Source organism: Maylandia zebra, linkage group LG15, assembly GCF_041146795.1.
Source record: "Maylandia zebra isolate NMK-2024a linkage group LG15, Mzebra_GT3a, whole genome shotgun sequence".
Taxonomy (NCBI): domain Eukaryota; kingdom Metazoa; phylum Chordata; class Actinopteri; order Cichliformes; family Cichlidae; genus Maylandia; species Maylandia zebra.
The window spans coordinates 13250125-13263310 of record NC_135181.1 but is presented as its reverse complement, the minus strand read 5'-3'; the positions used below and the strand labels follow the sequence as shown (position 1 = coordinate 13263310).

Genomic DNA, 13186 nt, shown 5'->3' with positions numbered 1-13186 from the left:
GAAATAAGGAAAGATGGTACCAAGTGTAGAAGATATATAGAAGTAATTTCAAGTTTTATATTTTTTAAATGCACTAAATCAAAGGTTGGGGCTCCCCAGTCTGGATAAAACTGCATTTTAAAACAGTTCTTTGGATTTAAAAATGTATGGAGCTGTGTTTGACACATAGAGACTTGAATTAGCCTTAGCTGAGCAAGTCTATTTGAGCTGTGTGACACTCTAGTGGGTTAAAACGAATGCTAATAATTATTGGCAACAAGTGTGCGTGCTGATCCTGCGCAGCCAAGGTTGATTGATTTTGAAGGATCACAGCAGCTGAGAAGCACAACCCAATAACTCAAAGGCATATGGGGATAAATTCCAACACAATAACACACATATTCCACCTTCATCCAGCACCTAACAGAGAGGAATAAATCAGATTTTTTCAGGTGTACAAATGAGCTGAGAGCGACAGAGAGAGAGAGTTACCATAAGCCAAAACACTTTCTATCCTGCACTAAACAGAGAGCCGTATCTGCCTCATGCTATTAAAGAATTATCCATGCCCTACTTTACAGTGTGTTTACAGTTTGATCTGTTCTGATGATGCCATTCCTCCTCACTGTATTCCCAAAATCTGATGTAACATTCTATTAATTTAATGCTAAATATGTTTTTTCGAACCAAACAGCTAAGCATAGGGTCAGTCATATGAAAAAAAAAAATGCTTTCATAGCGCTCTATGTAATCCTCTGGATCTCTTCCCTCTGAAAAGAAGATGGCAGCATGGATCACGTTTGCAAAGTTGCATCTGAACAAATCACCAGACTTCTGGAAAAATGCCTTTTGGACACAGAGAACCAAAGTAGAGATGTTTGACCATAATTCACTGCCAAAACGAAACACTGTGTATCAACACAAAAACCTAATGTCATCTTTCAAGCATGGTGGTAGAGGCGTTACTTTTTATAGCGTCTGAAACTGGGGGCTTTGTCACACAACCAGTGGCTGTCCACCATGAACTCCTTTGTATACCAAAGCATTCTAGATTCAAATGTCTGAAAGCTAAAGCTTGGCTGAAATTGGGTCATGCAACAGGACAGTAATCCCAAGAACAGCAGAAACAACAGAATGGCCGAAGAATTACCTGAGGAGAGCCGTGCATAAATCAATGCCCCGAAACTTCAATGAACTGAAGCAATGCTGTAGTGAGCCAAAATTCCTCCACAATAAGAAATTGATTAAAGTCATATAGAAAATAATTACTTCAAGCTATTGCTGCTAAAGGTTATTCTACAAGCTACCGACTCATGGGATGTTCGAAGGAATACATAACAATTTTTCACACGACTGCATTCCAGGTGAAAAATGGCATGCTACTAGCTCTTATGGTGAAGCATTGAACTTTATGGTCAGTGCACAGTTTAAAGGAACTAGTTCATGCAGTTTGTCATACTACTAATAAAGCTGAACCCTGGCTGTCAGAGAAGTATATACAGTCACAGACTTTCAGACCTTCTCATCTGAAAGGCATTCGTGTTGGACCAAGTCTTTACACATGACAGGTGTAAAAGAAAAAACTCTTATCTGCACACCAAAGTGATTAGTGCTCGAAGAAGGTGCAAATATCTGAGTGATAGTTTAAGGCATTTCTGACATAGGAAAAAGGGGGCTGGGGTGCTTCTATGGAACAGTTTAAAGCTGTTTTACCATTTATCTAGGTGTCTGCTGGAGTATAAGATGCCCTGATAACTTTCCATAACAGTCATATCTGGCTTTAAAGGCTTGTCTCAACTACAGTGGAGAGTCTTGGCATCTGATAAGCCTTCAAACTGAATTTCCTGGTTTGTACTTTATCTTATCTTTATCTTTTATCACTGGTACCAAGACAGCCTCCATGTGTCTTTCTTTTCTTTTTTAATGTAATTTTTCAAATTTTCAGTCTGATTACAGCCTAACAATTAGAAGAACTGGCTCTTTCAGAGAATTTCCTGAACAAATATAGGAAAGCAAATCACTTTTCCTCTTTCTTATTTGAAGGAAACAATAGACCATTTGTCTAATTCCAGATTTATTCTACAAAATTAAGATTAATGCACTGAAGAATTTGCTTAGACGCAGTTGTTATCGGTATGTTTCCAAGGACAACAAGAGAAAATGCTGCACGCTCATTGCATTATAATAAAATATATTATATTATGTTCTGTTATATTTTATTTTGAGATATATTCTCATCCTTCAAAAAGATCACTAAGATAGATACCACACTTGCCAACAAAAGCAAATGGACTGTTTATCAAATGCTGACCTCTCACTTTGTTCTTGCCTCTGTGGGAATTTTTGCAAACAATCGTTATGAGACTATTTTTAAAATGTCTTTTGAGTGATAAGTGAAAAAAATAACACAAGAGCAATTAAAAACTGTAATTGATGCAATCATTATCTTAGAACTAATCAATGGGGGGGTTACATGCTGAAAAGTTAACGCAGAGGGAGATGCCTTCCAAAAACAATAAACTTGTCGAAGGTAAGATACCCCTGCCAAGTTTTTGTTTTGATTATCAAGGAAAGCCGCTCCTGGCCTTGGCGTTCACTGATACAGACTTTTCCGATGATGTATTTGTATCTGCTGTGAGGAGGAGGATAATAATGGAGTAACAGAAAATATGAGCAATTTGGCATTTGACAAAAGCATTTTAGGTGTTTTAATAAGCCGTAGGTGCCTGTGAGCTGGAAAACGGTGCCCGATGATCTCAGTATCAGCTAGCTAGATATATTATGAAGTTCTTACTAAATACACCTTTGGTTTTTTGGCACTAAGCAGTCTCACTTGGATTAAACTTTATAAATATTTGTTTAATCACGCTTCACAGCTCACATTACAGAGTCCCACGACTCTATGCAGTCCTGCAAAAAAACTAAATACACCCCACAATTCGTTTTAGCAGTAATTTTTTTCTGTATGACTTTATCTGTCTCTCACATCATTGTGGAGGAATGGTGTGACAGAAAACATTCATTAGGGTTGGCAGATATTGATTTATGCACATCTCTCTTAAGGTCCTGCCACAGCATTTTAATAAGGTTGAGGTCTGGACTTTGGCTGGACCATTGCAACACCTTGAATCTGATCATTTCCAGCTATTCTGTTGTAGATTTATTGCTGTGCTCTGGACTATTGTCCTAATTTGTGGCAGGCTGACTTTAAAATAATTTAATATAGAGAGTTTAGGGAGAATTCACTGACTGCAAGTTATCCAGGTCCCATGGCTGCCTTAAAACACACCCATATCACAACCTCTCCACCATCATTTTTGACAGTTGGTATGAAGTGTTTGTGCCAATACACTGTGCTTGGTTTCAGCCAAACATGGTGCTGTGAATTCTAACCAGACCTCTCCACCTTGGTGTCATCTGTCATGTCATCTGCCAGAAGTCTGGTGATTTGTTCAGATGCAAGTTTGCAAACCTAAGCCATGTTGCCATGTTCTCTTTAGAGGAACAAAGGATTTCTCCTTGCCTCCCTTCCAAACAAGCAATTTATATTTTCTAATTATGCTGTCATGAACTTTGATGTAGCTCTTGGGTTTTTTATCATTTCTGTGAGGAATGGACACATTGTGTTAACACCTGAATGCTCCAGACCAACAAACTGCCGAAACCTCTGCTTTCATAGAGACGGTTAAACTTGCTGATGATCAGCCAATGAAGTGCTTTGATTAGCAGCTTATGGCTGCTACTTGCCCTACTAATTCAATAAGGGGATCCTTTTTTTTTCACAGGACTGCACAGAGTCGTTTAAAAACTTCTCCTCAAAACTGTATATGTACTCTATGCTTAGCTGTTTGGAATACAACATTTTTTAACATTGGTTAAATTAATAGAATGTTGCATCAGATATCTGAAATACAGCATTTCAAGACTTATATCCCCGGAATAAGTTATTTTTTCTTTTCCACACTACTGTAGGTGAACATTTTGAGAAACCCACTTACTCCTGTTAAATTAAGATCAGAAAATTGATACCAATTTTAGATGTGTTATATATGAAACTATAGGCAAGGGACAGTTATCTAAAGCTTACTGTATTTTCTGGGATAAATAGGATAGATAAATAGTAATATTTAACATTAAGGAACTTCATTCTGAATATGAAAAAGTCACTAAAGTAGAGATTTTCTGTTGTGTGAAACAACAGTACCCTTGATACAGTGAATCAAAATAACTGGGTTGCAACCACATAAATACCTCTGCTAAAAAGGTGAAAGATCCTCTCTGTAGTCATTCTTTAGTTTTCCTGTTCTGGGCTTTTGTAACAACATGACCGTGCAACACGGCTATCTGCCTGTTTTGGTAGAAAAGGCTCATTTTAAATGACAAAAACACAACAGTGATATTTTGAGGTGATTGTGCATGAATAAAAATGTAATTTTAAATTTTACGTTACATTTCTGCCAATAGATCAAATGATGCTGAGATCATTCTTCCTAATGACAAATTCTGGTTTATTAAAATGTGGGTCTAATTTAGCTAGGCAGACAGATAATCTGAACACTGGCTCGTGAACACACCCAAACTCGTGTGTACACAATTGTGGAAAGTACAGCGGGTCAACAGTGCAAGAGGATGCTTGTCTTTAAATATTTACATATTTACAATGCAGAGTTTGAGTAAGACTTTTGCATTTATTTTCTCATCTGCATAGTTTGGTTGAGCTGGGCGTGTGTGACCACTCTGTTTCTCCCTTTTTCAGAGTTTTGCATTAAAACTAATTAGAAGAATTGGCATGACTACAAAGCCAAGACCCAAGTTTGACAAAACTGAAGCTTGCCTTTTATTACTGTCTAGTATTCTTTGCTAGTATTAGAGTGGTCTAATTGTATGATTTAGATGTGACATCTTTTGTCTGTCTGGAGCGTTTCTCAATGAAATGGGATATTAGTAGCTTTATTTCTTTTCACTCGAGCTTCAGTGCTGTTTCCTTGTTTCCTTGAAATGGATTTTCTAATAGCTAACACTGTACAAAGATTAAACTAAGCTGGAGCAGCTAAAATGCCTCTCAGTCCTGGCAGTCAAGATGTTAGGAGCCTCATTAGTCAATCACAGTGTCTAAAATGGACTTTGGATGTAAAAACAAACAGTCAGGCCTTTCACTGTTGCTTTATTACTGTAGATCTATATAACCAACATGTGTAACATAACATGATGTAATGCTTTAGGTAGCTCGCAAATAATTATAATAATTACCCAGCAACCCTAAATTAAATCCATCTGTTGTGGTTTAATAGCCAAAAAAGTGAATATTATCCAGAAGCCGTTGGATTAGGGAGGATTTGTTCGCATATTTGCCTTGACCTGTGGAGTCATAATGGTGTGCTTTTGCATGCATTAATGCATCAGCACTTGTTTACGAGCAGCATACGTGTTTTGGTATGTGTCATTGTCGGTGAATATTACGACTCACAAGCAACATAAAAGCACATCAGACCTCACACACAGGCACACAGGACAGTCAGAAACAATGAATGTCAAAGCTTAAGTGTAAGAAAATACCCTGCTGTCCTTGAGTTAATGATGTCTAAAATCTTCCCTACTTTTCCAGCTTTATTTCCATCGCGCAAAGTAATTTTAGACATCCACGTCATAAAATGAGTTTACCCGTTGACAGAATCGGGATATAGAGCACTTTCTCTCTGCATGACCTGATTATCTTGGATATTAGTTTCCCTTAAAAAAAGTATCAGAATTTTACCGCTTTAGATTGTGGTTCTTATGTGATTGTGTTGTCCACACAATCACATGATGGGAACATGGCTTTCTTATGAGGACAACAAGCAAGTTCCCATAGTATAAATACTTGGATTTTAAGGTCAATGCACATTTTGAGGTTATTGTAATGTAAAGTTAGGTATTAAGGCTGGGGATATGATGAAAATTGTTAGAGTGGGGACTGCATGATGTCCTCTGAAGTTATGGATACACTGTGTCTGGGTGTGTGCACGCTCGTGCTGCACACATAAAACGATACACTATTCCTTTACGAGTGTGGTAACTGTTTAAAAGTGGATTGGATGAATGTTGGCAACAGGAACTAAGCTTAAAGATTTCCACAGTCTCCAGTTTCCATTGATTTCTGCCCCCAGATTGAGTTGATTTTTTAATTTAGAAAAAAAATATTTACTGCAGTTACTCATCTTATCTCGCTTAAGATTGTACATTATAGAGACAAACCAAAAGCAAACCTTTTACAGCAAGCATCTGGCAAAAAATAGGAAAATAAAGATACCTCTTCTTATAGTAAATGAGACACTGAGGTTCATATTTCACATTTTGGATTTTAATGTGTTCTGTGTAACCCAGTCTGTTAAATGGAGATAACAAAAGACCAAGTGCCAATCATTTCATAGGATAAGAATGATTTTTCGCTCCTTTGCACTGACCTTGCTCGTCCCTCCTGCAGAGCTTTCCCAGGATTATGTATGGCCGAATTATGTGCCAAGAGAATGATACAATCACAAGGCTCAAAGCTCAAGGCTAAACAGGCTGGGTTCATAGGCCCAACTCACTTTTACAACAAGCTCAGAGCAGTGAATAAAACAGAGCCGCAACTTTAATCCAAGCCCAATTAAAAGAACAGTGAGCTGAGAGCAAAACAACCAAGTCTCTGTCAGTGTGTCCTGGATATTATGTCATCTTGGAGTTTGGTAAATATTATGTCTGTGAGCAATTGAAAAATTCCCAGATCTTTTATTTCGTTGAGAGCTTTAGGGACCTTGTTCAAAGGGGAAGGGCATTTCCTCTGTTTTTCTGTTGTTTATGGCTCTTGTTTGTGATCTCCAGTACCATGATTCATTGCATGTCCTCATCCTTGCCAGCATGGCCTCCTTTCTGATGCAGGTAACATTTTTTATTGAGTTGCTTAAAGCTACCTTGAACTTTTTAAATCTATAAAGAACTTAATATTCCATCGTAGGGTGAAAACAATTACAGCAATAAATATATCAGAGAAAGAAACCCCAAGTATTTTGTTGCTTGTAGATTTACCATGAAACTAAGGTTACATTCCAAACAGCACATTGTGGACATTTGAACAGAGTAGGGCATTTAATAGGTAGATGCATAACCTTCAGGAGTTAGTAAAGACAAAGAACTACAATTGAAAGTTTATGTTGGACTTAAATTAAAAAATGAGTCAAAAAACATGATTACAAATTAATAATATGCTATCAGCTTGATAATGACTTAAAATAAATAGGCAATATCATTTGACTGTGACGGTGGTACACCTTGTTGCACTGATGAAAGATACATCTCACAGATTTGGTGGGGTAACCTCGTAACTTGGACTCATCAGGGGTTTCAGGTCCTTCACCATCAGGCGGGCTTTTCCAGGAGACCCAACCAACCAGGATGGATCCCAGCACCAAGCTATCCACAAGTACGCACTCTTGATCCTAATCCACCTTTTGGTTTTCTCTGCAGTTTCAGTATTTGATCTATGGCCCTATTTTTATCCTTCCAGTGATGCCTAGCAATAGAAGTGCTTTGCAGAGTGAACGCCCTGCAAATCCTTGGCAGCCAACCTGCACTGGCTCACAGTGGGATTACCGGCCTTTCCTTTAGCGTGCATCTGCTAGTTCATGGTACCTGGCATGCTTTCTTTAATTTTCTTTGCCCATTGGGGTCCCAGCATGGATTCAATACAATGATTATGTCTGGTTACAGCCATGTTGGTATCTGGGTTGGGTACTTCAGTTGTTTGCTAAGGTCTTCTTCCATATGTCAGTGAAGAGATGCCAGGATTTGTTTCTACAAAGGTATTAGTGTTTGGCAGATGGTGGTGTTTTCTCGCACATGACTACACTGCCAGCAAATATGTTGAGGACCTGGTCATGGTCCAAACAATAGTCTAAAAGAGCTTATAGGCAGTTGCTAAGAAGGTGTTACAAGGAGCCACTCCCAGAACAAAGAGGTAAAGTGCTTCATTCTGCCTACGTGTGGAAGTTTGGAGGATAGATTAGGACATCATATACAGTTTAGACCAAAACTCTATGGAGTGGTGGTCAGCTTATCAGTCCCAAAGTCAACTGAATAAATGCAGGTTTTACACTCTAAAATATTAATTTGAAAACTTTTTGGTGACACTTTGAATCAAAGAACATGTGCTTCTCTCAGGTGTCACCATTTGGCAGTGATGTGCAGTTGTGTTAAAGGTAGAGAAAACTTCAAGCAAAAGGCAGATGGCAGTTTCCCCTCAGTGCAATGCAGCTACTACTTTATTACTGTGTGAAATTAATGTAACTTAAAACATGCTGTGATTTGCTGGCTGATTACAAGGTGTATATTACAAAGGAGAAACAAAGTTCTTGCAATCATATCATACAAAAATCAACTTATTAAATGCTCCTTGCCTAAATATTTCCATACACAAATAAAAGAAATAAAACATGACATTGCCTGTAAACTTTTTTTTCTGAGTATGTTTCACACCCTTCTCTGCTCTTTTTGCTTTTCTTTCCTCAGCCTTCAACTCGTTCTTCTTGCGATGATTTCAGCTCTCTAGAATGAAGTCTAACTTTTTCCAGTCCAAGTAGCATGTGACCCACTTCTATCAAAGAGAAACAAAAAAAGCTGCATGTGGAAAACAGTCAGAAGACCTGCATTCTTTTGAAACCACATTTTGTTTCTTTATACATTCTTAATGTTTCTGCAATTAAACTATTAAGTGTTACATCCAAATATATTGAAATGAGCTCTTTCTAAATCACTACAGCAATGGCAGGGGAGGGGTAACTTACTGTTACTGAGAAGCTGGTTTAAGAAGTAGCTAAATTTATAATGCAAGAGCCACGTGTGGAAAGTCAGCTGGGTCTGGACTCAATCAAGCTAGCATGGCCTTTTGCCCCTTTTTTATAAAAAAGGATCAGCAGTTTGCTCTGTGCAGAGACCTTAACTGAAAACTCTTACAGAGTTTGTGCCAAACACTGTAAAATAGCTGACATATGATGTTTCAGTGGCGTGTCATAATGGATTGGTGTCGCAGTGTTTACTTGGCTGAAAAAAGCAAAATTTCAACATCTTTGAGCAAAATTAAAAGGCTGCATTTGTGTATGGGTGTGTGTGTGTGCGTGCCTTTTTTTGTCTATGTGTGCATGGGTGATACCGACCACCACTTCATCCCTTCTTTATCTTCTGATGTCAGCTTTTGGCTGCATGTCCTGAACGAACCAGATGCAGTAAATTACATTTCAATTCTAAGTCCAAAGTCTAATGCTGCAGAGTGAGAAAGTAAATTCTTAATCAGGAGACAAAGTAACAGCAGAACTTGGTTAGCCAAACTTAGTCAAGGCCATTGGTATGCATGGCACATTTTTTGCCCCAAGTAACAAACAAGGCCACCCTGCACTGATGAAAACAACTGTATACGTGACGTAAATGTGGTCTTAAACAGACATTTGTCAGTATTAACTTCACTCAATGACACCAGGCTGCAACCATCAACAGTCAAATAGTCTTGTGATCAAAAGAATATTTATTAATATGAGATAAATTAAATTCCTTTGGCACAATAGATTAGCTTGGAGATTTTTGTATGAATGTATTTCACTGTTTGGATTTTAATACTACTTCATGCCTCTGCCACTTCCATTCCTTACACCCTTTGTTGTAATGACATTAAATTAAAGTCAAGTGCTGCTAACTACCCCAGTATGATGTGTATGTGTGTCAGTATGTCATCTGCCAATCTTTTTGTACTGCTTTTTATTACTCATTGAGATTCAAAATATATAGCTCTATACATTTTTATTTTTACCGTCTTATTTCTTTAACAAAAGTTTGTGGACTGCCTATATGGGTAACAGAGGTTAGTAGTCCAGCAGGGCATATGCTAAGATATTAGCTAGCCCTAGCTAGCTGGCTGATAGGTTAGCTAGGTTAGTGAGGTAAAACCATAATTTATTTGAAAGTGTTATGTTGTGTTAAAGATTTGCATTTGATGCTTTTAAGCTAGCACTAAAACAGTTGGTATGAGGGGCTGATATATTTTGTTAGGCTTTTGACACTGAGCATTATGGACGAATGTCTCTACGTTGATCTCCTTTGCCCTACGACATTGTTCCAGAAGGCTTCTGGTTTGTTCAGATACAAATGTGCAAGCCTGAACTGGGCTACCATGTTCTTTTTAGAGAGAAGTGGCTTTCTCTTGGCAACTTTTCCAGAAAAACAATATTTCTTCAGACTTCAATAGCTGTATTGACATAAGCTAATAGGACTGTCACGCTTACTGAGGTCTTTAGCATCTAAGATGTAGCTTTTCTTCTTTATGCAGTTTCTTTGAGCATTGCACAGACTGACCTTTGTGTTACGTTACTGAGATGCGTACTGCTGGGAAGATTAAGGAAATGGGTAAACCTCAGAACATCAACCGGCCCAAACCTCTCCTCTTATGGGGGTGCTCATGCTTGCTGTTACCAGTGTATTTGATTAACATATTCTTGCTGCTACTTACCCTCTTAATTTCTGTGGAAGCAGTAAGGGTGTTCTTTCTCTTCACACGACTGTAAATTTGCTTGCTGCCAAGGACATCCATCACAACAACTTTATCTTAAAGAATCCAAGGTAGCTGTGACTTGAAATATACCCTATCATCTCTATAAAATCATTATAAATCTGTATACACTCTAACATCAAAAAGTAACTTTACACACTGGTATTGCATATGGAATCAGTTTTCCAAACTGGCTGCATTTAGTGAGCTAATGTGTGGACAATAGCCCGATGTTTTATGACAGGCCTCAGTTATTTAAATCTTTCTCTAACACTGTATCCCTGAAAGCAATATATTCATCTGTCTCTGTAAACCTCTGATCTTTTCCTTGATCAAAAACGTCTTTTGTAGATAAAGACTGATATTGAAATGTCTTGTCTCAATGGCCATCTCAGGTCTCAGAGTAGGCTGGAGTTCCCCAATGTGCTTAGAATTAAATATTGCAATATTCTCCATTCAGGCCAAATGGCAATACAAGCTGCAGCCAATGAAAATATTTTGGGGCAAAGAGACTCTCATCACTCACTGAAAACACATGGTAGCAAAAGCATTCATCCACACAGTGTACCTGGAAACTATGTTCGAAATCTGACAACCACCCACTAAAGCGTTGACAAATTGGTCTGCTGACTCCAAAACAAAACCATTATCCATTATCTTTTAGTCATTGGCCAGGGGAAATATTTTTGCCCTCCCAGATCTCACGATGCATTTATTGTGTTTTAAATCTGACTGCCATAACAAATCTGAGCCAAGCTCAACAATTGACCGCCTGTGCTCCTCAGATAAGAGACTATGTTTGGACCTTTGATATATTTGAAAAGGAAGCAAAATGACTGCCTCAAGAAAATAAGTGATGCGTTTGCCTACAGTGAGCCTAGAGAGGGGTTTTTAATCAATGCAGACGTGCTTCCATGCAGTCTTCCAAAATCCCAACTGTACAGTGCTCGACATTGATGACACTATGCTTTGACTGAATGCTGATTTGTCGACAAGTAAAGGGTAAGGCAGTTAAGCAGAGTATAGCTCCTACTCCATCTGAGGTGTTACGGGGATGTCCTACTGGGAGAAACCCCAGGGCAGACCCAGGACACCCTTATATCTCAGGTGAATTGGAAATGACTTGGTATCTCCCCAGATAAGCTGGAGGAGGTGACTGGGGAGAAGCAGGTCTGGGCTTTTGGTCGGATGGATGGATGGATGGCCAAAGTAGTATTATGAGTAGTAAAGATTGATTTCAATCTTTTTCATCTTGCAGGGATAGAAAAAGTGTTTTCCATTCTCATAAGAACGATGGGGATTTGTAAGAGTAGTACTTGGTTTTCCTCTGACACAGAGATGGTTAATATCATCATTTTCCTTACAGTCACAAATGACTGAAAAATGTTTGCAATGACTTTTAGGCAAGCTCTCAAAAGAGTAGCTGTGGTTCTGCTGTTGGAAAATAAATCTAACCACAAAAGATTCACCTCAAAATCTAAAAAAAAACGCAGCACTGAATAATCGGCAATCAATACAAAGAAAGCTTTCTATTCATTCAGCTTAATTGGTTAAATACTTTCCACCAGGTTTATTGTGGCACAGACCCACTTAGGATTAAGTTTTCTTCTGTCAGTTATTTCACCAAGAAGCAGAATCATTTCCACTCAAATAACACAGAAAAATATGAGCACCGCAGATGGTTTTGAGTATGGAAATAAAGTTGATTCCTTGAAAAAACTTTCTCTGAATTTTGTAACAATAAGATAGGCAGATAATTAGATTAATATTTATTTTTACATTATCCAAAGTATACCAGTGGTAATTGGCTCAACAAAATCTTACTGAAAGTCTTTCCAAATCCGACCCTGGAGATGTGATTCGTACATCAAGCTGCTGTGGTTAAAAAAATAGGTATTCTGATGCTTTAAATATAAATACAACTGTGTTCAATCACCCATTTTTATACAATGGTTTAGAAGAAGAAATTATACATTGTAGTAGTTTATCAAAAGTTAAGTCAGGGGCTGGTAACAAACAAACAACATTTAACAAAGTAACAAAGTATACATTTCAGATACATCAGCGATTCCTTTTTTCTTCCTCTTTATTACATGAATAATGTAATCATAATGAAATTATGCTATTTCATTTATATATGTATATATATATATATATATATGTATATATATATATATATATATATATATATATATATATATATATATATATATATATATGTGTGTGTGTGTGTGTGTGTGTGTGTGTGTGTGTGTGTGTGTGTGTGTGTGTGGGTGGTGTGTGTTGGTGTGTGTTTGTGTGTGTGTGTGCAGGCAGGGATAAAGGTGATTTAAGGTGTTGGTGTCAGATGTGCAGAAGCTGCTGATCCACTGGGATTTTCTCACATAACCACCTCTAGGGTTTATAGAGGATGGACCAAAAAGAGAAAATTTCCACTGAACAGCAGTTCTCTGAGTAAAATTACCTCATTGATGCCAGAGGTCAGAGGAGAAAGGTAAAACTGCTTTCAGCTGTAAGATGCAGAAGAGCATCTGAACACACAACAAGTCAAACCTTGATGCAGGTAAGATACAGCGCCAAAAGACCAAGTCAAGTGGCACTACTGTCAGCTAAGAACAAGAACCCGAGGCTACAATTTGCACCAAAATTGGGTAA

The 13186-nt window shown here is 37.9% G+C and overlaps 1 long non-coding RNA gene across 1 annotated transcript; it reads left to right on the top strand.

Moving 5' to 3' along the window:
• The first annotated feature begins 6757 nt into the window (after positions 1 to 6757).
• Positions 6758 to 7633, top strand: LOC143412772 (uncharacterized). The gene is made up of 3 exons (XR_013093312.1): positions 6758 to 6879; positions 7337 to 7420; positions 7505 to 7633. It is a non-coding gene; the product is annotated as an uncharacterized LOC143412772 (long non-coding RNA).
• Positions 7634 to 13186: the final 5553 nt, after the last annotated feature.